General features: G+C 45.1%; 2 long non-coding RNA genes across 4 annotated transcripts; one reads left to right on the forward strand and one right to left on the reverse strand.

Moving 5' to 3' along the window:
- Nucleotides 1-39: 39 nt before the first annotated feature.
- Nucleotides 40-14420, forward strand: LOC139180188 (uncharacterized). 3 transcript variants are annotated; one of them, XR_011564496.1, is made up of 3 exons: nucleotides 40-544; nucleotides 1405-4769; nucleotides 9299-14420. It is a non-coding gene; the product is annotated as an uncharacterized lncRNA (long non-coding RNA). The 3 variants fall into 3 exon arrangements; XR_011564495.1 differs by lacking the exon at nucleotides 9299-14420 and having other exon boundaries at nucleotides 1405-4377; nucleotides 4636-5997; XR_011564497.1 differs by lacking the exon at nucleotides 9299-14420 and having other exon boundaries at nucleotides 1405-3158; nucleotides 3817-5997.
- A 2450-nt stretch (nucleotides 14421-16870) lies between these two features.
- On the reverse strand, nucleotides 16871-22365 carry LOC139180187 (uncharacterized). Its single transcript, XR_011564494.1, has 3 exons — nucleotides 18265-22365; nucleotides 17634-18102; nucleotides 16871-17091 (listed from the first exon to the last, which is right to left on the reverse strand). It is a non-coding gene; the product is annotated as an uncharacterized lncRNA (long non-coding RNA).
- Nucleotides 22366-22672: the final 307 nt, after the last annotated feature.

The following is a 22672-nucleotide window of genomic DNA, read 5'->3' on the forward strand; positions in this document are numbered from 1 at the left end:
CTTGTCCTATTCCTGTAAGTGCTGGGCATTGAGACGAGACATTGCTTCCCAAATTGTCATCAACTGAATGACAGAGTTGACATGAACAAAGCATGTTTCTCTGTGTGTACATGATATGATGCAACTAGATGCTATGGAAAAACATGTCCTGTGGAAAGCACAATTCAATGAAGACAACACAGCACAGAACAGAGAGACCACAGGGGCGGGGTGAGCATGCTGACCTCAGCCTGCTTGCTGTTTCTTCAGAGGGTTTGCTAGTTAAACCAAGAGCCTTGCTGGTGCACACTGTACATGTGAGCAGCTCTCTGGTCTTGTACTAAGAGTTAGTACACCAAGGGGATGGTGTTATGAGACAGGGCCTTTGGGAGGAAATTTGGTCATGAGGGTTGGACCCTCCTGGGTGGAATGAAGGCCTTTATGAAAGAGACCCCAGAGAGATGGCTCACCCCTTGTGCCTTCTGAGGACACAGGGAGAAGACCACCATCCACCAGCCACCTGCTCTGTCTTGATCGTGGAGCTCCCAGCCTCCAAAACTGAGAAGTAAGTGTCTGTTGTTAGTAAGCCACCTATTACAATACCACATGTAAAATAGATAGCCAAAAGGAATTTGCTGTGTGACTCAGGGAACTCAAACAGCGGCTCTGAGACGAGCTAGAAGGATGGGATGGGGAAGGAAATGGGACAATGTTTCGGAAGGGAGGGGGCATGGGTGAACCCATGGATGATTCTTGTTGATGTTAGACAGAAAACCACGAAGTTCTGTAAAGCAATCATCCTTCAGTTAAAAAATAAAGTGCAAAAAAAGAGCCACCTGGCCTATGGTGTTTCTGTTTCAGTAGCCTGAAAAGGCAGACACATGACAAGTGAGAATTACAGCACAGGTGGAATTAAGGTACCTAAGCATTCAGCCTTAAGATAGGGAAATGACGTGGAGTATATGGCTGTGCCCAGTGACATCTTACTACTAGGAGCCTTAGAGGTGGAGGAGGGAGGCAGACCAGTGTCAGAGATGCATGCTGAGAGGCTAAACCAGCCCCAGCTCACACTGACATGCAGGAGGGGCCATAAGCCAAGGAGGGCAGGAAGCTTCTAAGCGTGGGAAGGAAGGAAGCCTCCAGAAGGAACGGCATCCTGCTGACACCGTGATTTGAAGCCAGTGAGACCCATTTGGGACTTTGGATCCTCAGAACCACAATAATAAGTATGTGTTCCTTTAAGCCATGTAGCTTGTGGCAATTTGCTACAGCGGCAACAGGAAATCAATACAGCAGTAGCTTAAAATCATGCCTTGAGCCTAAAATTAGCAGCTTAATAGAGACAAACCTGTGTGTGTTTAATGGAGGAAAAAAATGATAACAGCTGTCAACATTTTACTCAACTTTATATTTCTTTTGTCACAGAAATGCCCATGGTGCATCTGCCAACTCTTCCTCATCTCGAAGGTTGTATTTGGGACTCAGTCTTACACCTCATATATCTTGTATCCCTTTTATCCTTTATTTTTACTTTGTTTTATTATCATGGAATATTTATCTGCCACTAAGTGTGGTTTTGGAGAAGGCAATGGTGACCCACTCCAGTACTCTTGCCTGGAAAATCCCATGGACAGAGGAGCCTGGTAGGCTGCAGTCCGTTGGGTCGCTGAGTCAGACACGACTGAGTGACCTCACTTTCATTTTTCACTTTCATGCTCTGGAGAAGGAAATGGCAACCCACTCCAGTGTTCTTGCCTGGAGAATTCCAGGGATGGGGGACCCTGGTGGGCTGCCGTCTATGGGGTCACACAGAGTCAGACACGACTGAAGGTACTTAGCACCAGCAAGTGTGGTTTGGTGGTACTGTTTATATTAAATTTTTATCATAGTCTTTGTTGGGATTTCAGATTTTAATTTCTACTTAATTTTAAGTTTCATTCTTGCATCTGTTGATGTTTTATTGCCATAACATTTCTGGGTGTCATGTTGGACTCCTGCATGGGAGGAATGCTCGTGTCATTTCAGCACCGGGAAGATGATGGCTTTCCCATGTGACTCTTGAGCCAAATGGGCTCATGCTCTGGTCCAAGGCCAGCCTTTCCACCTGGGTCCTGGGTCTCATTTCTCATGCTTACTCAGGGGTGAGACTCAAACCCTCTCTACCTTTTGCCCCCGTCTAGTGCAGTTACAAAAACTAAAAGCAGGGACTTCCCTGGTGGTCCAGTGGTTAAAACTCCAGCTGCCAATGCAAGGGGCATGGGTTCATCCCTGGTCAGGGAACTAAGATCTCATATGCTACAGTTCAGTTCAGTTTCCCAGTCATATCTGACTCTTTGTGACCCCAAGGAATGCAGCATGCCAGGCCTCCCTGTCCATCAATAACTCCCGGAGATTACTCAAACTCATGTCCGTCAAGTCAGTGATGCCATCCAACCATCTCATCCTCTGTCATCCCCTTCTCCTCTCACCTTCAATCTTTCCCAGCATCAGGGTCTTTTCAAATGAGTTACTTCTTCCCATCAGGTGGCCGAAGTATTGGAATTTCAGCTTCAGCATCAGTCCTTCCAATGAATATTCAGGACTGATTTCCTTTAGGATGGACTGGTTGGATCTCCGTGCAGTCTAAGGGACTTGCAAGAGTCTTCTCCAACACCACAGTTCAGTGGCATCAATCCTTTGGTGCTCAGCTTTCTTTATAGTCCAATTCTCACATTCATACATGACTACTGGAAAAACCATAGCTTTGACTAGATGGACATTTGTTGGCAAAGTAATGTCTCTGCTTTTTAATAAGCTGTCTATGTTGGTCATAGCTTTTCGTACAAGGAGCTGGTATCTTTTAATTTCATGGCTGCAATCACCATCTGCAGTGATTTTGGAGCCTAAAAAATAAAGCCATCTATTGCTTCCTCTGTTTCCCCATCTATTTGCCATGAAATGATGGTATCATAGGCCATGATCTTAGTTTTTTGAATGTCAAGTTTTAAGTCAGCTTTTTCCACTCTCCGCTTTCAGCTTCATCAAGAGGCTCTTTAGTTCCTCTTCACTTTCTGCCATAAGAGTGGTATCATCTGCAATCTGAAGTTATTGATAGTTCTCCCAGCAATCCTGATCCAGCTTGTGTTTCATCCAGCCTGGCATTTCGCATGATGAACTCTGCACAGAAGTTAAATAAGCAGGTGACAATATACAGCCTTGACTTACTACTTGCCCAGTTGGAACCAATCTGTTTTTCCAAGTCTGATTCTAACTGTTGCTTCTTGAGCTGCATACAGATTTAGCAGGAGGCAGGTCAGGTGGTCCATCTCCTTCAGAATTTTCCAGTTTATTGTGATCCACACAGTCAAAGGCTTTAGCTTAGTCGATGAAGCAGAAGTAGATGTTTTCTGGAAATGTCTTGCTTTTTCTATGGTCCAACAGATGCTAGCAATTTGATCTCTGGTTCCCCTGCCTTTTCTCAATCTAGCTTGTACATATGGAAGCTCTCAGTTCATGTACTGTTGAAGCCTAGCTTGGAGGATTTTGAGCATTACTTTGCTGACAATCAACAGTCTGCATTGATAACTAAGTTTCTTCTTTTCAGAAGACTAACCTATTATGCAAACTACATCTGTACCTGTTGCCCTCTAACTCTGCAGGAGCCACACTCTGCATCTATTATCCTTTAACTTATTCTAGCCACATCCTGATACTTAACTTTATGGCATCATAAACCTCCCCTTGTAGTTTGGTTCCTCTCTTTGCTCTATTTTAACCTCTTGTTGATGCTTAACTTTATGGTGCACTGTTTCTGGAAGCCACCCCATAGAGGTTTGCTTTATCCCTTTTGAATTACAGGAAGAAAGTCACCAGGAAATCCCCAAAGGACAATGGACTCAACAACCGGGACCAACTGCCAGACCCAAATACCTAGCTACCTGACACTTGCCTAGTGACTGATTCCAAACAGTGCAAAAAGAGAGAATTCAGGACCCCTACACCTTTTGTCCCGTATCTCCAAGCCCTGACTGTGAGCCCTGACTGTATGATCCTCTGGATTCCCGATGGAGGGGAGACAGGCTCCTTGAGGCAGGAACCTATTGTGTTCTCCCTTCTGCCGGCTTAATGATTAAAGCCATCTTTCTGTTTGTCCCAAACTCTCTCTGCAAATTTTATTTGGCTCCAGTGGGCAGAGAAAACAAAGATTTTGGTGTCAACAATGCCATCGAGTCTGGCTGTCCCCCACCGCTCCACCAGGATGACTCCTGCCAACGGGGATCAAGAGGCATCCTGTGTGACCTCACTCACCCCTTCCTCCACCCTTTGTTGATCTGGCCTTTAAGCATGTAGTTGTAGACAGAGGCTCCCCAGTGTCTCTGCTGCAGTCCACCTGAGAAGGGCAGATGATCCTTCTGCAAGGTAGGTTTCCAGGAGAGAGTCAGAGACATCTGTAGTTGAAGAAGGGGTGGGAATAGATGGGTAACAATTAGGGAATCAGTGTAAAGAAACACTTTCAGTATAAAAGTACAAGAGAGAAATGCGGCCAATGCCTATAGTCTATACTTTCTTTTCTATTATTGTTGCTGGGGCCAAGGAAGTAAAACCCCCACAGATATTCTGTAGAATTAAGTAAGACTTATTTAAACAGCTTGCTACAAACACTTGCTCTGTTTTTAGGTTGATGTCACTAAACTAAAATAGAATTCCACTTAGTGAAAGATTCAAATGCTGATCAAAAGATGAAAAGTGAAAACATTTTATTGCTAAGTTGCCTCAGGACAGAGAGAAAAACGTCAGAACATATACTTCAGGTAAGATGAAAGAGAGGTGGTGAGGGAAGGCTACAGACCATGACGTGTTATGACCTGCTATGACCTGTTATGTTGGGAATGGGTGAGTGGGTGCTTGTGCTTGGGAACACTTTGGGATAAAGCAACTTAATGGACTCTCTCCAGACCTTCAAAACCCTAAGGATTATGCCCAAGCCTTCCTTTCTTTTCTCCTTCCTTCCCTCATTCCCTCCATTCATCCATTTATTTATTCACTTATTTGTTGACTTTTCCACACTAGTACCTATTCATAGAAACAAATGTTTGACTACCTGCTCTATTCCAGCCAATGTTCTAGGTGCTGAGACTGTAAGATAATAAAACAGGACTTGTTACTTTGGAGACTTACATATAAAGAAAAAGAGAGATATGAACACTGTAAAGCAAAACCAAGTGGCGAGAAGGAAGATATGCAAAAAATATCAATGATTTACCTGGTATGTGTGTGTGCTAAGTCACTTCAGTTACGTCCAACTCTTTGTGACCCCATGGACTGTCGCCCACCAGGCTCCTCTGTCCATGGGATTCTCCAGGCAAGGATACTGAAGTGGGTTGCCATTCCCTTCTCCAGGGGATCTTAGCTACCCAGTTATCAAAACTGCATCTCCTGCATTGGCAGGTGGGCTCTTTGTCACTAGGGCCACCTGGGAAGCCCCTTATCTGGTATCCTTTGGTGTCTTTCACTCAAGAATACATTGATGAATTATCTGCATTAAGAAATACTCTAGCCCATAAAGCCTCACCTGATTGTGGTCTATGCAAGTGGTTGCTTAGGATGGATCAAGTCTCTCTGTAAATGGTAGCAAAAAGAAAAAAAAAAAATATTGAGAGTGACAAAAGATCATTTTAATTTCCAAAACTCCTTCTCATTTTTCTATTGTAAAATGTGTATGTGTGATGGGTTGTTGTTGTTCAGTAAATCCATCGTGTCTAACTCTTTGTGACCTATGGATTAAGGGTATATATTCTGAAAGGAGAAAAGGACAGATGCAGAGACATGAAGTAAAGGTGAAAAAAAGAAATGAATAATTTCCTAACAGAATTCAATGTTTAATGATTTTTCTCCAAAAAACTGCACCAAACCCCAGAGCCATAAGCAGAAGTGAGAATCAGTGTAGAAACCCTGACTTCCTGCAACCCGCTTCCTTTATGACAGGCAAACACGTGGACCATGTGTCGATAGATGAAACATCCTCAAATTAGGCCCAGGCCCAGCTGAACATCTCTGCTAGGATAAAAGCACTTTCTTTCCAGCTGAAATTTTCAAACTCTCTCCCAGATCGCCTGCCCCGATTCAGGTGTGCCACCAGACACTTGTACTACTTGGAATTCCAAAAACTGCTTTCCCATCATGAAGTTACTGTACCTTCTCTTCCTCTTACTTGTGTGTTTTATCCAGACAACATCGGGTAAGTGGCAGATGCAACTGGTTGGGTGATATAGTGCATGACCTTGGAGCCTAGAGTAGGAAAGCTCAAGTTGATTCATCAACTTGTGCTAAACTTTAGTGATGTGCTAAACGGAATAATATCAACTCTGAGAGAAGCATAGCATATGCGACATGCTCCATTTTACAAATAATGAAAGAGAAGCTTAAAGAAGTGAAAAACAGCCTCCCATGATTGCCCTTAACTAGTTGGTGGTAAACCCATAAATTGTAATGGTGATAGAAAACATTTACAGGGGACTTTATGGCTTACAAATCATTTCCATGTGACTAACAGCAACACTAATAATAATAGTAAATCATGTTGACTACTTCCAATCCCAAAGAAAGGCAGTGCCAAAGAATGCTCAAACGAACACACAATTGCACTCATCTCACACGCCAGTAAAGTAATGCTCAAAATTCTCCAAGCCAGGCTTCAGCAGTACATGAATCGTGAACTTCCAGATGTTCAAGCTGGTTTTAGAAAAGGCAGAGGAACCAGAGATCAAATTGCCAGCATCCTCTGGATCATCACAAAAGCAAGGGAGTTCCAGAAAAACATCTATTTCTGCTTTCTTGACTATGCCAAAGCCTTTGACTGTGTGGATCACAATAAACTGTGGAAAATTCTGAAAGAGAAGAGAATGCCAAACCATGTGCCTGGCCTCTTGAGAAACCTGTATTCAGGTCAGGAAGCAACAGTTAGAACTGGGCATGGAACAACAGACTGGTTCCAAATAGGAAAACGTGTACGTCAAGGCTGTATATCATCACCCTGCTTATTTAACTTACATGCAGAGTACATCATGAGACATGGTGGGCTGGAAGAAGCACAAGCTGGAATCCAGATTGCCGGGAGAAATATCAATAACCTCAGATATGCAGATGACACCATCCTTATGGAAGAAAATAAAGAGGAGCTTAAAAGCCTCTTGATGAAAGTGAAAGAGGAGAGTGAAAAAGTTGGCATAAAACTCAACTTTCAGAAAAATAAGATCATGGTACCTGGTCCCATCACTTCAAGGCAAATAGATGGGGAAACAGTGGAAACAGTGCCAGTCTTTATTTTTGGGGGCTTCAAAATCACTGCAGATGGTGGCTGCAGCCATGAAATTAAAAGACGCTCACTCCTTGGAAAGAAACTTATGACCAGCCTAGATAGTATATTGAAAAACAGATATTAATTTGCCAACAAAGGTCCATCTAGTCAAGGCTATGGTTTTTCCAGTGGTCATGTATGGATGTGAGAGTTGGACTGTGAAGACAGCTGAGTGCTGAAGTATTGATGCTTTTGAACTGTGGTGTTGGAGAAGACTCTTGAGAGTCGCTTGGACTGCAAGGAGATCCAACCAGTCCATCCTAAAGGAGATCAGTCCTTGGTGTTCATTGGAAGGACTGATACTGAAGCTCCAATACTTTGGCCACCGAATGCAAATAGCTGACTCATTGGAAAAGACCTTGATGCTGGGAGGGATTGGGAGAAGGAGGAGAAGGGGATGACAAAGGATGAGATGGCTGGATGGCATCACCGACTCGATGGACATGAGTTTGAGTGAACTCTGGGAGTTGGTGATGGACAAGGAGGGCTGGCGTGTTGCGATTCATGGGGTCACAAAGAGTCAGACACGACTGAGCGCCTGAACTGAAGTGAACTGAACTTCCACTTTAACTAAAACGATGAAACTTTTAATGTCTTATCCCAAATATATTCCTCATAGCAATATTTATGCGGCAGGCCATTTTACAAGATGGGAGCAAGAGATGAAGTAATTTGTTCAAAGGAGTGCAGATTGAATGTAGGGAGCACTTTAACTCAAGCCCAGATAGGTTTGACTCCAAAGACCTTGTTTTATTTAATATTCAACAATCGCAGAAAACTATTTACTTACTGAATTACATAAAACCAACAAATGCTTTAGCTCAAGTGTGATCTGTGCATCACTCGGGACATACTTATCCTACAAGGTTATGTGTTGCTCACCTGCAATCCAAGCTAAACTGGGGGTCCTGCATTTTCCCTGCAGCCCTCCTCAGGATACAGCATGCTCCAGGCTGTGCTGTGTTGACAGCACCTCCAGATCTTAGCACCTTCAAAGAGCCAAAGTTTATTCTTGCTCTAATGACGCCAACCCGGGAGGGCCTGGGTGCTCTGATCAGACCCCCGACCCCCGAGGAGCAGCCACCACCGTGGGTGCTCCTGGTCTTGTGTCTGAACAATGTGCTCTCAGGACTCTCGTCCTTGGGATTAAGGGCCCCAGCCCTGAAGGGAAATGTCAACTCTGCTCAGAATTCATTAACGAAGCAGGTCCAGTTTTTTAGTCACTCAGTTGTGGTCCACTCTTTGTGACCCCATGGACTGTCACCCACCAGGCTCCTCTGTCCATTGGATTCTCAGGCAAGGACACTGTAGTAGGTTGCCATTCCCTTCTCCAGGGTATCTTTCTGACCCAGGGATCGGAGCTGCATCTCCTGTGTCTCCTCCAATTTGTAGGGGGATTCTTTACCAGCTTAGCCATCAGGGAAGCCTGAGGGAAGCCCAGTAGACCCTGTTTAAGTGAATGAGCTTGATCACCTTCCTATAGAACAATTTAAGTCCGCTTCTCAGTTCTTAGTATAATTTTTTAAAATATGGAAAAACATTCTAAGCTTGTAGGTCACACCAAATCAAGGAGAGTGCCAGTTGTGTCCCTGTGAACTGTAATTTGGAGTTCCTTGCTATATAAGACAGAGAAGGCAATGGCACCCCACTCCAATACTCTTGCCTGGAAAATCCCATGGATGGATGTGCCTGTTAGGCTGCAGTCCATGGGGTCGCTACGAGTCCAGCACGACTGAGCGACTTCACTTTCACTTTTCACTTTCATGCGTTGGAGAAGGTAATGGCAAAACACTCCAGTATTCTTGCCTGGAGAATCCCAAGGATGGAGGTGCCTAGTTGGCTACCATCTATGGGGTCGCACAGAGCCAGACATGACTGAAGCGACTTAGCAGCAGCAGCAGCAGCTATATAAGATGAATTCTGGTAGCTTTAGTTACACAGGTCTTATTTATTTGTTTCTTTTTCACCTGCTCTTCTTTATAGGGAAAGGAAAAAAGGAAAAACCTTGAATGTGATAAAATCAACGGTGCCTGCAAGTATCAGAACATCCATGGGTGTGTCATCCTGCCTGGAGAATGCAAGAGTCAGAAGAAACACTGGTGCATCGTCTAGTTTCAGCATCGGAGTATCCACAGCAGCAGCAGACACTCCCCACAGGTGAGTTCTGTTAAAAAAGAGCCACTGTTCACTCGGGTCCTGTGGGGTCTTTCTGAGTGCATGACATCATGAACTGGACGGGAAGATTTCAGATGGAAGTCTGGCCACACCACCCCTTAGCTGATTAACTCTGGACAGGCCTTGCCTTTCCTAGGTCTCAGTCTCTGCTCCTGTGACTGTTGAAATGGATGTTCTCCACAACCTCATTTGTTGGTGGTGGGGTTTAGTTGCTAAACCATGTCTGACTCTTCTGTGATCCCATGGACTGAGTCCATGCGATTTTCCAGGCAAGGATACTGGAGTGGGTTGTCCTTTCCTTTTTCAAGAGATCTTTCTGACCCAGGGATCAAGCCCACATCTCCTGTTTCTCCTGCATTGGCAGGCAGAGTCTTTAGCACTGAGCCCCAGGAAAGCCAACCTGTTAATCTCTGTCTACAAATGTATGGACTGAGGGAAAGAGCTTTGAGTGTGTGTGTGTGCGTGTTATGGTATGAAAATCACTGAAGTTTTGTGTCCCTTTGTGAAAGGATATCTGTGTTTCCATTGGCATATGGGTTTCCACATGGTCAACATGTTCTTAACTTCACAAGAGATAGCAAACTGCTTTCTGAAGCAGCTGTGGTCGCTGCTGATAATCTCAGTGGCCTCTGAGTTCCCAGTCTCTCCATGTTCCCATCCCTCGTCACACCTCCATGTAAAATTTTCAGTGTTTCTCTGTTAAAAGGATGAAGGACAAATTCTCTAGTGTCTCAGGTCCTTCACCTGTTTGCCATACTTTCTCGAGTTTCATCAGCCTGGTTTGCAAACTAACCCCTGACACAGTGGCAGTCGTCTTTCTGGCGTATTGTGTTCTCCTCACACTGAAACACACTTAAGCTACTTGTCCTCCGACTTTCCCTGCCTGATTTGTACTTTCTTTTTTAGTCTCAGCTCACACATGGCCTTCACTGGGAAGACATGCTTCATTCACCCAACTTGTGTAAGAGAAGAGACTTTGGTTCCATGGCCTCAGCTACCAGTACAGTTTCTAGCACACAGTAGGTGTTCAATAGATGTTGACAGAATAGTCGATGAATAAAGAAAATGATAGAATGAGGCTTCAGCTTTCCAATGTAATTCAGGGATGATCCATTAAATGTGAATTCCTCAATTCACTTAATTCAGGAAGTTCCATCAAACATGAGTCCATCATACAGCAGAAGTGTATTTACCATGTGATGAAGACAATTTATTTTCTTCCCAGGCACACACTTGTGTGAGAGTCACACAAATTAAGCATTCTACAACCTGAAGAAAGAACAAAAATGTCTGTTTTTGGAAGAAAGTCTTGAGCTCACGATCCGGGGGAAGAAATAATTCAGTTCAACCAGGAATCCCCAAAATACACTGCCAGGAAAGTATTCTGTCTTATGCACCTCTTTTCCCTCACTTTGTCCCTCCTATTATACTTGCTTGTTCAGTAGGAGAAAGGCTGATTTTCAAATTTGTTGTGAATAGAAATTTTATGCTGTAATTTGGAAACTAGGATCAGAGAGTGTAAACAGCTCTCTTGGGCTGACATTTACAGCCTGTTATTGTGCCCTCTGAAATGCACCATTGTGGGGTTATCAGATGTCTTTTGGAAACACCACATTAAAATTTTGTAAGTTTGTGTTTTCATCGTCCTGGCAAGGGATCCCGCTGAAGACAAGATGGTAGCACAGCCCTCAGATATTTACTAAAATCTGTGAACATACTCACACATATGCCCCACGCAGTTGAAGAGTGTCAGCAATACTCTGAAGGTCACTCACCATTCCCAGGCTAAGAACATACACCTGCTTTCAGGGTTTCTCAGATAAGTCTTACAATTAAGATTAAAGATCTAAATATTAAGACCCGGAAGCCAAGGACCTAGAATGATCAGGGCACCAGCTGAGGGGAGAGAGGTTTCTAAAAGAGAAAAGGAATAACCTGCCTGGCTCCAAACCAGGACTAAGGTTGATTTGGGACTTCTCTGGTGGTCAGTGGCTGGGAGTCCTCCTGCCAACGCAGGGGACATGGGTTTGATCCCTGGTCCTGGAAGATCCCACATGCCTTGGTACCTAACCCCATGTGCCAGGTGGCTGAGCCTGTGATGTAGAGTCCAGGACCCGCAACAAGGGAAGTCACCACAATGAGAAGCCTGAGGACCACAACTAGAGAGGAGCCCCCAGTCACCACAACTACAGAAAGCTCAGGTTCAGCAGCAAAGACGCAGCACAGCCAAAAATTTAAAAAAAAAAAAAAAAAAAAAAGGTTGCTTTTCCTGCCTCTTAGGAGGTGGGGGAGATAAGCAAGTGCCCCCCAAGGACCCTCTAATTCCAGCCTGTCCACTCTCGGTCATTAGTAGAGGTCACCAGCTTTGGAGCCCAGGTTGAGTGGTCAGAGGCCTGGCTCTCATTGGCTTTGCCCTGGGGGTTCAACGCCCTGAGGGGTCAATGCCAGGGCTGGCAGCAGGGTCACACTCCCCACTCTGCCCACTCATGGACATCAACCTTGTTTCCACTTTCTTGAACTGCTGATTCCAACCCACAGGCTGGAGGGAAGGTGCTAGCACTTGGCTTCCAGCAGAGAGCTTACTCATCATGGGTCCTCACACCTGCAGCTCTTTGTCACATCCTGGAGGCTGTCCTGATGCCCACCCATGCCATGCGTGGCTTCATCATGGCAGCTGTGACCCGGGAGCTCTGACTTCTGGACTGCCCATTGCTGGGACCCATTGATGTCCTAGCGCTGTGCCAAAAATCTCACATGAGGAGTTCTGCAGCTCTGTCTTCATTTTTACCCAGGACATCCCCTCAGAGCCCAGTGGAGGAAGGGAATCTACACTCCCTTCATTCTGATTGAAAGTTAGCTCAGTGGGGAAACTGACTTGGGGTCACTCATCTGAGTGAGGCCACAGAATCAGTGACTGTGTCCAATGAGCCCACAGCAGAGATCGGCTTGTTGACCAGAAGCAGACAAAGGACGGGGTCTGGGGGTGGGCATCGGGGGAGGTACTGCATCCATCCAGCCCCTGCTCACTTAGCTCATTATCTGTCAGGTTTTGTGAGCTAACACCCTGGGAAGCACGAGGAGCCCCGGGCAATGAGACCTAGAAAAGGAATGATTGGTCCGATGAATGTATTTACATTAGGTGGCTCAGATGGTCCAGAATCTGCCTGCAATGTGGGAGATCTGGGATAGATCCCTGCGTCAGGACGATCCCATGGTGGAGGGCATGGCTATCCGCTCCATTATTCTTGCCTGGAGAACCCCAAGGACAGAGTAGCCTGGCCAAACAATGGGGTCACAAAGAGTTGGACAAGACTGAGCGACCACATGGTGTGATGTGATGATTGTAGGAAGTGACTGAGGGGAGACAGAGGACGAAGGGTGCTGGGCACCAAGCTCAACATGGCGGAAAAAGACAAGACTCCCTGCAGGAGGCAAGGTGCCGGCTCTCAGGGACCCTCCAGCGCCTCTCAGACACACCAGCCACTCTCCTCCCGCACATCCAAGTGATCTTACTGCCCTCTGAGATGTCCCATAACATTCAGCACTTCTGTGATGCGGGGAGCAATCACACAGGGGCTCAGACCCCCACCTCCCCTTCTTTTCTCATCCCTGCCACTGCTTGCTCAAGATATGGGGCAGAATAGACATCTGTGTTTTTTCCCAAAATGCTGTGGTTCTACCTATATGAATTATCTCCTAAAGAATACCTCTAAGCTTCCTCTTTTTTCTTGCTCTGCAGCCAGGAACAAAATGCCTCTGGAATGAGGCAAACAGTAAACTTTAGGTACTGCTCTCAGCTCAGACACACGTCAGTAGGTGGAAGGTTTCAAAAAGGAGACTGTGTATGTTATGACTATGTCATCATATTAGACTTTAAAGAAAGCAGATGATGGTTTGTTTCCATTCTTTCCCATTGATTTCAGGGTTTCTTCTCTATGCCTCCAGGGCAGATAGCCTTCTGCAAACACAGCTGGGAAACTTCCCTTTTCTACTCTTCCCACATTAGCATCCCTGAGGTGCTTTGGGGACACCAGGGTATCTCTCTGAAAGTGGAGCAGGTTGGAGAAACGAAATTGAACTCAGACATGACAGGGAAATGCCAGAGACCATTTACCTGGGATCACTTGAGAAAAGAAGACAACAAAGATGAGGAGGCAAGACAGCTTCAAGGCTGGTTCAGAAGAGACTCCTCGCAAGTTCCTGGAAAGGAGAAAACAAACAGCACTTCAGCGGGTTGAATAAAAAGCAACCCAAAGCTTCTTTTATAGGTCCAATCAGGGCGACTGCATGTGGAAGACAGTGTTCAATTCTAATCTGAGTACTAACTACAATATTCACTGGACTTCGAAACCACGTGACATTAACAGGAGCAACGATTAACAATGTTCCGAGCAAAGCTGGAGGGGCTTCTTTTGTTAGCTTTTAATGGGTGCAGGACCAAAAGAGAACAACAATGATGATGACAGTAAAAATAAGAATGAATAGATGGGATGTCCCTGGCAGTCCAGTGGTTAAGACTTGACCTTCCAGTGCAGGTGATGTGAGTTCCAACCTTGATTGGGGAGCCAAGATCCCACATGCCTTGTGGTCAGAAAGACAAAACATAAAGCAGAAGCAATAGGGTAACAAATTCAATAAAGATTTTAAAATGGTCCACATCAAAAAAATAAAAATCTAAAAGAATGATTAAAATTGATGGAGCACTTACTCTATGGGAACCTGTGAGTAGTTCAGATGACGTTTTCCCATTTGCTTTCATGGAGTTAGTACCATCCGCTACTTCAACTCAGGCACAAGTACAGTCAAGATACAATCTTTTATTTTTCCAATAGTCACTCCTGTACTTAACTGAATGGGACTTCGAGAAGGAAAACTATCACAGGGTTTAGGACTCACTTCTCTTCAGATGCTGAGAGGTGTCTGAGATCTATTGTAGCATGTCACTTGGCTCAGTTTGTACAGAAGATGGGCCCCCTGCATCTGACAATGGGCTTTATCTGTGCTCTAGGAATGACCCTGCTGATTCAGGGCCCTGTCCAGGCCATGGTGATGTCTAATGACCGATAAAGCCTCATGTTCTTGACTCTTGTGCTATAAAACACAGCATAGTTCCAGGGTAAGTGAAAGTCGAAGGGCTTTGCTCCTTAGCCAAAGCCTGAATCAAAACAAGTTTGGAACAGGGGCTTAGTGCCCCTAATGAAGGACAGAAGGAATGAAAACAGCTCACCAGACTGAGATGGCATCTTGAGATCAAAAAATGAGGAGGCTGCTGGGTATTATCAATCAGTCCGTTTTTTACCAAGGTTGGGGGAGCACCTTACTTACTCACAGAGCAGGACTCCAAGGCTCCCTCTGAGGAGCCACTGGGGCTATTTTGTTGTTAACCTGGTGTATGCAGGTGGGGGGTTGGAAATAGGAATCTATTTTCCTAAGATTTGTGAAAAGGTAACTAGTCACATGGGAATACATCAGGGAAGTGTATCCTCATTGTTTGGGGACTAACAGAGCATAGAGGCTGCCTGGTCCTAATGGTTATTAAACAATATCTATTAACTACAAGACCCTGATGACAGAGACGTGATTCACCACACAGGCCATTTCTGGGCAGGGTCAACAGAAGGACGGCAGGAGCTGCACGAGCCCAAGATGGGGTCAGTGATGCTAACAGACATCCAGGCACCCTCCTCCTGGTTTCCCTTAACCTGCTGTTTCTCTCCTCTGTCACCAGGCTTGGGCTGAGCCATCCCTAACTTAAGTCTCAGCAGCTAGGGGTGAGATTTCAGTTTTTTCTCACCCAGAAAATCTTGGGCTTCTCATAAGAAATGATCCCCCTTATTCTGAATGAAGCATTTTTCTGTAACAAATGTCTTCAGAGTGACTGACTCAAGAATTCTTATATTTTCCTCTCATCTCAAGATGATGAATGATTACTCATCCTATATTTATACAATTAATCAGAACCCACCAAGTGAAGCGTGTTGCAGGTGATTATGATGGCCTTCCTACAACCCGAATAAACTAGTCTTACATTATACCAATACTAATATCATCCCTAATGGTATCCATGGGGAAAAAATAAGACTAGAGATATTCAGTGTGGTGTTCGAGTTTGTATGTGGTGAAATTAAAGTTCGAATCAGGAATCTGACTCTAGATAATGAATTCTTTATTACTGCATGATGTTCTACTTGTCTCCTTCCTCAAGGATTAAGTATTAGAATCAAGTGAAAATTATTATACATTTTAAAAGAATGATAAATTGGCTCATGACTTTCCATACACTAGTGATAATCTAGAAATTAGGATTTAAAAATATTTTTTTATTGACTAAGTTGATTTTAAAATACCCTGTAAAGGGAAAATTTGCAAGAATAAGCTGGATAATTTTTATAAAGAAGAATGCAGTGACTTTCCTTACCAGATGTTATAATTTATGATGGTGCTGAGGCTTGAAATATGTGACTTTGGCTGAGGAATTAAAACAAAATAAAACTTGAGGCAAAACAAAGAAGCCAGAAACAGTACACTGGTTGTTCATCTGCTAACCTGTTCTGAATTTTCTTTAATTATTCATGATTGAAAGTCAAGTGAAAGTGTTAGTTGCTCAGTGGTGTCTTACTCTTCCCGATCCCATGAACTGTAGCCCACCAGGCTCCTCTGTCCATGGGATTTCCTAGGCAAGAATACTAGAGTGGATTGCTGTCTACTCCTCCAGGGGTTCTGTCCAACCCAGAAATCTGCATAGCAGGCAGATTCTTTACCATCTGAGCCACCAGGGAAGCCCACTCATCACTGATTGGGACCCAGTTATAGAACTGGTCCTCGTCACACCACCGCAATGCCAGTCACACTCTTTCCTGTGAGATTGTTCAGGTTTTGGAAGAATGCTCGTGTCTTTTGTCCTTCCTCTTTGTCGCCGGCTTCCTGGGCACCTTGCATCCTGTCTCCGACCTCCCACCCTAAACCTGCTCTGTAAACTGCAGAGAGCTGTGGTCCTGTCAAGGCCTGTTCCCTCCCCAGAGGGAGGAGAGTGACACCTGTATGGAGAGGCAGCCTACTCAGCAAACTACAGACGGGGCCACACCTTGGACAAGTCACGTGTACAAGGAAGACACCAAATGACTGAACCTCTCTCAGGACTCCAGCCTCGGGCTGAAGTGGCTTAAGGGTCACATTTGCTCTGTGAATGAAAACACTGTTGCAACATTTGTGTTCAGTCGTGCAGAACTCTTTGCAACCCCATGGACTGTAGCCTGTCAGGTTCCTCTGTCCATGGAATTTTCCAGGTAAGAATTTAAAGCATAATAACTGTCTCCCTCCCACTGCCTACCCTGCCATGGAAAACATCAGTCCTAATGATAAAACACTCGATTGTGTAGATGTGAGAACTGTCTGCTTTTATTTGCACAAGAGGAGACCTGCTCATGGTCTCTCGCTGGGTTCCTCAGCTGGGCTGCCTCCATCAGCTCGACTTTATTTTGCAGCAAACGGTGGATGCCCGCAGGGTCCTCTGAAGGGCTCACAGCTCGGCATCCCTTGCTTCAGGCAGATTCCACCCCGAAGATGGCAGGGTCTTTCAAAATTGAGCACCCTAGTGCTGTCTGGAAAAGGAAAAGACATTTATATGAAGCCTTGTGGAAGTCCCATGAGGAAATCTGGGGGTCTCACCATCTGACTGGGATCCCCTTCTTTCCCAGCTAAACACCAATAGCAAACATCCCCCTCGTATCCCTCACTATCTGTTCTGATGTAAGATGTCAGTGATGCTGATGAACCTGGTTCGAGAAGATGCCACGTGTGGGAGTAAGTAAGCCCCTGAGACGCCACGGTGAGCCTGTGCTCCAGAGCCCGGGCTCCACAATGAGAAGCCCCTGCAATGAGAAACGTGTGCCCTGCAACTGGAGAGTAGCCTGCGCTCTCCAAAACTAGAGAAAAGCCCGTGCAGCAATGAAGACCCAGCACAGCCAAAAGAAAGAAAAAAAAATATATATGTATATATATATATATATATATATATATATATATATACACCCTTCCTGTCACAGGAACACCTGGGTGTTAACCGCAGGGTCTGTAACCACTGCCCCGTGTGCCTCACCAGTCACCCCACCTCCCCATCATGCAAAACCCACCCAGCTCTCACAGGCTCGTTAGATGGAAGCCTTGTCCAGCAGAACTCAATGTCACACCGTGTCATGTGGCAAGAGGTGTCCGGTCCAGGCCTGATAAAGGAAGTTTGTCTCATACTGGGTTATACCAGTCAAGTGATTCAACTGATTTAGTTCGCAAATCATCCAGCTCATTCCAGGGAAAAGAGAGGAGGGAGAGAGTTACCACGAATAAGACATTTAAGGTCATGAAGATGCAACAATATGCTTTGGAAAGAATTCTCTAACCACTTAATGCCTAATTTGAGTGTGGAAGTGACCTACTAGTAGCTCTGTCATGCTTTACTTTCTGATCATGGTTAACTTAGGGAAGGAAAAACCAAGTAATGATAAGAAAGGGCATCCTGGTTGGTATTTACCCGGCAGTACCTGGAAGAGGATCAAGAGAGCGGTGAGGAAGACATGGAGGAGCCTCATTGTCCTGGAACGGAGGTCCTGGAAGGCCTGGTGGGAAGGATGAAGGACACAGTCAGAAGTCCGAGGAGCTCAGGGCCTCCAGGACCAGAGCAGACATGACCTCCTGCCCCGGGGCCCTGCACCTGCCTCAGCAGGAGGAGTGTGACTGCTCCATCCTTTCTGGCTCCCTGAGCCCCAGCTGTCACTCGCCTTGGGTTTGCATAGACCTGGGGTTTCAGATCTGGGGTTGAGGCCCTCCTGTGCCCACATCTATGGAGGCGGCGTCCCCGTGAGGCAGAGGCTGGAGCATCCAAAGCCAGTGGTAGGGCGGGAGTCCGGCTGTTACAAAAGGAGGGTAAGGCCAGCCCCTTGCCGGTGAGGAGGTTCATTAGAAAAGATTTAGAGCCCAGTTGATTGGATCTTCAGGGCTACTTGAAAGGAAGATCCAGAATGGTGGTGGGTTATAATCTTCCTGGAGAATCCACTTTAAAGGAAGAAAAAGTTTGTATTGGATAAAAATTAGTGGAGAAATATACCCAATTATTTCTAGGATTTTAATTTTAATGTTTACTTTCATTTAAATCTATCACAGTTTTTCTCATTATAAAACATAATACACATCAGGAAGTTTCAACTAAAAACACCCAGAATTTCAGGTCATAAGTAAATGCAAAAATGAAAGTTTTTTTAAAAACCCATAGGCCCACCCTTCAGTTATAACTACTACCTACAATTCAGAATATTTCAGCTCTTTTCCTTTGCAAATGAAATTGTGTAAATATTTATTTTTAATTTAAAACATAGAATCTTACTTCACACTCAATGCCAATGTGTTTTTACCACTTAAATATTATCTGGGAAAAATTTTACATCTGTTCAAATGAATTTGCCTCATAAATTTGTATGACCATATATATATATATATATATCTTGAGGAATTTATATAACACTTTTGTATAAATTCGTACAAGTGGAACCTCTCTCTCTCTCTCTCTCTCTCTCTCTCTATATATATATATATATATATATATGCATTTTTCAAGTTTTAATGGGTTTTTCCCAATTGCCCATGCTAGAAACGTTGTACCACTTTATCCTCTTACTGACAATGTTAAAAAGTATATTTGACAGCCAATATTCTCATTACTAGTGGTTTTAAGAATTTTTTCAATTTTTCCAAATTGAATGAGGGAATATTTTATTTTTTGTTTTAATATATTAAAAAAAATTGTTTCTGAGGTTGAACATTTTGAAAAATGTTTTTTGGTTATTTTTATCTCTTACACTTTACCCATTTTTCTATTCATCTTTCCTTGCTGACTTCTCAGAATACCATGTATATTTAAGGTCACTAATCCTATATTATATGTATTGCAAAAATTGTTTCTGGCTTGCTTTTGGCTGTGTGCTTGCTCATCTAATAGATGGAATTGATAGCTACCCTTAGAGATAACATTTGGTTTTCTTCAAAGATATTTATTAGTATGTTTATCTACTTCTGTCTGTATTCCTGGTTAGTTTCATCCTTAATTCTTTCAGTCCTGGAATGGAGGCTCTTCTGAAAACCTATGACAGACAAGTCCCCAGCAGTGACCTGAGAACTGTTGCTTGCACCATCCAGCACTATAAATTTCCTGAGCCCACAGACGTGCCCTCACTCCCACATGTCTCATATGGAAGGCTGATGTCTGAGTTCACATCTCTGTCTTCTTAGGAAACCTAGTCTTGCACGGAAGACAAACAAGCTCATACATGATTGGAAGGAATTGAAAATGATCAGGGCCACCCTGATGAGCCAAGTACAGCAGGTGAGCCAAGTACAGCAGGGAGCCTAGTACAGCAGGGAGGCCGTCAGGGGGAGGACGGGGGAACACATGTTATACACCCATCAGAGCACCTAAACCACACAGCCTGCCTGGCACCTACCTAGTCCTGGTCAGAGACAGTTCTGTTCCTTCTGCTCTTCTGTTTGTCTCTGCCGGAGGCAGCACTAAGTGATCTGAGCTGTTAGTAAAACACAGCTCCTCGAGTTCAAGATAATCAAATCTCCCTCTGTAGTCTCTTTCAGAGGGCATGGCTATACTCACTGATTCTCTATTACCAAATAACATTTAAATTATTCCATCAAGTTAAACACAATGTTATTGCTTCATTGAAATTACAGGTTTTACTAAAGAAAAAAAAATGATATGTGGGTGATTGAGTCTAAGAACTAGATTTCCCTTTAGATGTTTTTGCCTCCTCTTAGTACAAGAAACTTACCTTCAGTAAGTTTCTTTCTGGGTCCTTCAGAGTGTTTTTGTAACTTGGCTCCTAGATATTTCATGGTTTTTCTTTTTGAGCCACATTCTTCTTTCATTATATTTTATAACTGCTACTGTCTGCATAAGAAAAGCTCTGGATCTGGGATAATAATGCATCACTAGCCCACAAGTTGAACTCTTATTCATTTAGATTTTTTGTGGTTACTTCTCAGTGGTTTTGCAGTTCTAAAATTATAGGTCTGTAAGAATTATCATTAACCTCCTGGGTTCTGAAGTGTAGGATTCTTCCTTTCTGCTCTCAATGAAAGACATTGACTCACAACGCCTGGAACTGTCAGAGATCCTCAAAGCCAACTTCCTTACTTCACAGAAGAGGAAATTGTGGCCAAACAAGGTCAAAATCATGTCTAGGGGTTATCCTCTGGTAAATGTCTTTTATGCTGCAAACTCTTTCTCAGTTATGACAATGCAAACATTAACTTGTTTTTATCCATTTCCCCTGTTTTCCTGTTTCTTTTATCCCTTCTTTCTCCTGTCAAAGATGAACTTCCTCAATCTCCAAAAATGAAACAAGGTTTTTCAAAAACAGTTTCTAAAGACAGTTGCTGTTTTTTAAATAGATGCTTCCACCCTTTTTTCTTTATGTGTAATTTCTTCTGTAAAAACCATTGATTTTTCTCCCAGGGCTTGATGAAGAATTTCAACTCATGCATGAAGCACAAGTTGTAGTTTAAGCCAAGATGTCCTTGGGTGGTCAGAAATGACTGTGTCCAGTGAAGAAATGGAGGGAGTTTTAATGACAACACCAACACCCAGTGCTTCTGCCACCCTGGGATTAAGTCTACCACTCTTGCAGGGTCAAAATGGAGATGATTGAGTTCATGTCAAGATTTCTGTTTGAAAGTTAGAGCGAGATAAAAAAAAACACATTGGGTCTAGTAATGTGAGCTAATTCTGATTATGGGCCCTGAGTGAAATCTCTGGAGGATGTATGGGCTGTGAGAGAAATTGTTCAAGGCAAGGATGGTTGCTACTTCAAAGGAGAGAAAATAGAAATGGAGGGAAGAAGGGAGGGAGAGAGAGCAGTCACAAGAATCTCATAAAATTCTTCTTCAGTTTTGGGGCCATGAAAGGCCCCAGTCTGCTCCCCACGTGCTCGTCCAGCAGAGCAGGCCAGGGAGAATGTGGCCCTGCATTAGCACCTCTTTTCTCTGTCGCGTCCTGGCAGCTCTGTTCCCACCCGGCTCTGCTCTGAGGAGCTTGCTGGCTCCACTCTGACAGGACAGGCCTCACTCTGAGCCCTCGTTCTCTCCCTAGAGAAACAGAATGACGTCCTTGAGTCATGAATGAGTTGGGAGTCCTGCTACCTGTCGACTTTGTTTCACCTACAAGACTCCGAGGTCTTGAAAACCCAAGACTGACTCTCCTCAGCGTTGAGCTGAGATGTGAACCAGACGAAGAATAACTCGAGCATGGAAACAGGAAGCACCTTTGACAGAACCATAGGAACGTGGGATTCTTCTCCTTCTTCGTCTGTGCCCAGACTTCTCCCATCAGAGCCTGGGCTCCCATGCCTTCTGCACTGGACCTCGAGGGGCCTCACTCATCGCTCCTGACTCAGGGGCTCAGGAACCCGGGCCCCCGGCCTGCCCGCTTCTGCACACACTCCAGTCTCGGGGTCCTGCTTCCAGTGAGAATAAGAATGGACCCTTCAAGCCCCCGACGCCTCAGGTCGGTCTGGGGGAGGCACCATCTCACATGCGCACGGGTGGCTTTGGGTCTTGGGCCGCCATGAGCGTCGGTTGTGCCCGGAAGTGTGTTGGGTGCTGGGCAGCACCTCACCAGCTTTGCACAGAGCGCCCCAGGACCCTCTCCCTGCGGAGCGCCCGGGACCCTCCCTGCAGCCTCCCGGGGACGACCTCGAGCGGCCGTTCCCTCCGCGGGGAGCAGGACCACACCGAGGTCAGGAGGACTAAGCCTCGGGTGGATGCAGAGCCGGGCCCGCCACCGCACATGTCCGGTCCCGCAGCCCCTTTCCTCCCTCAGAAGCAGCCTCAGATACCTCTGGGATGTCTTGTGGAAAGATGACGCTGGACGGAGGCTTCGGACCCCAGGCTCTGGTCCCGGCTCCGCCTCCGACTACATGTCACATCCCTTTGCGGCGCCTCCATGCCCTCATCAGCAAGATGCCAGAGCTGGGTGAGCTGAGGCATGATTCTGAGGCGCGTGGCTCCAGGTGCTTCTGAGAGGCATTGGGGCCTGATGCAGAGCAGGGATCACGGGAGGATGGCCGCTTGCCTGGTCCTTGGGCTCCCGCCTGGGGTCCCCCGAGCCGAGACCCGGTCCATCCGGGC

Source organism: Bos indicus, chromosome 27, assembly GCF_029378745.1.
Source record: "Bos indicus isolate NIAB-ARS_2022 breed Sahiwal x Tharparkar chromosome 27, NIAB-ARS_B.indTharparkar_mat_pri_1.0, whole genome shotgun sequence".
In the NCBI taxonomy this organism is placed as follows: domain Eukaryota; kingdom Metazoa; phylum Chordata; class Mammalia; order Artiodactyla; family Bovidae; genus Bos; species Bos indicus.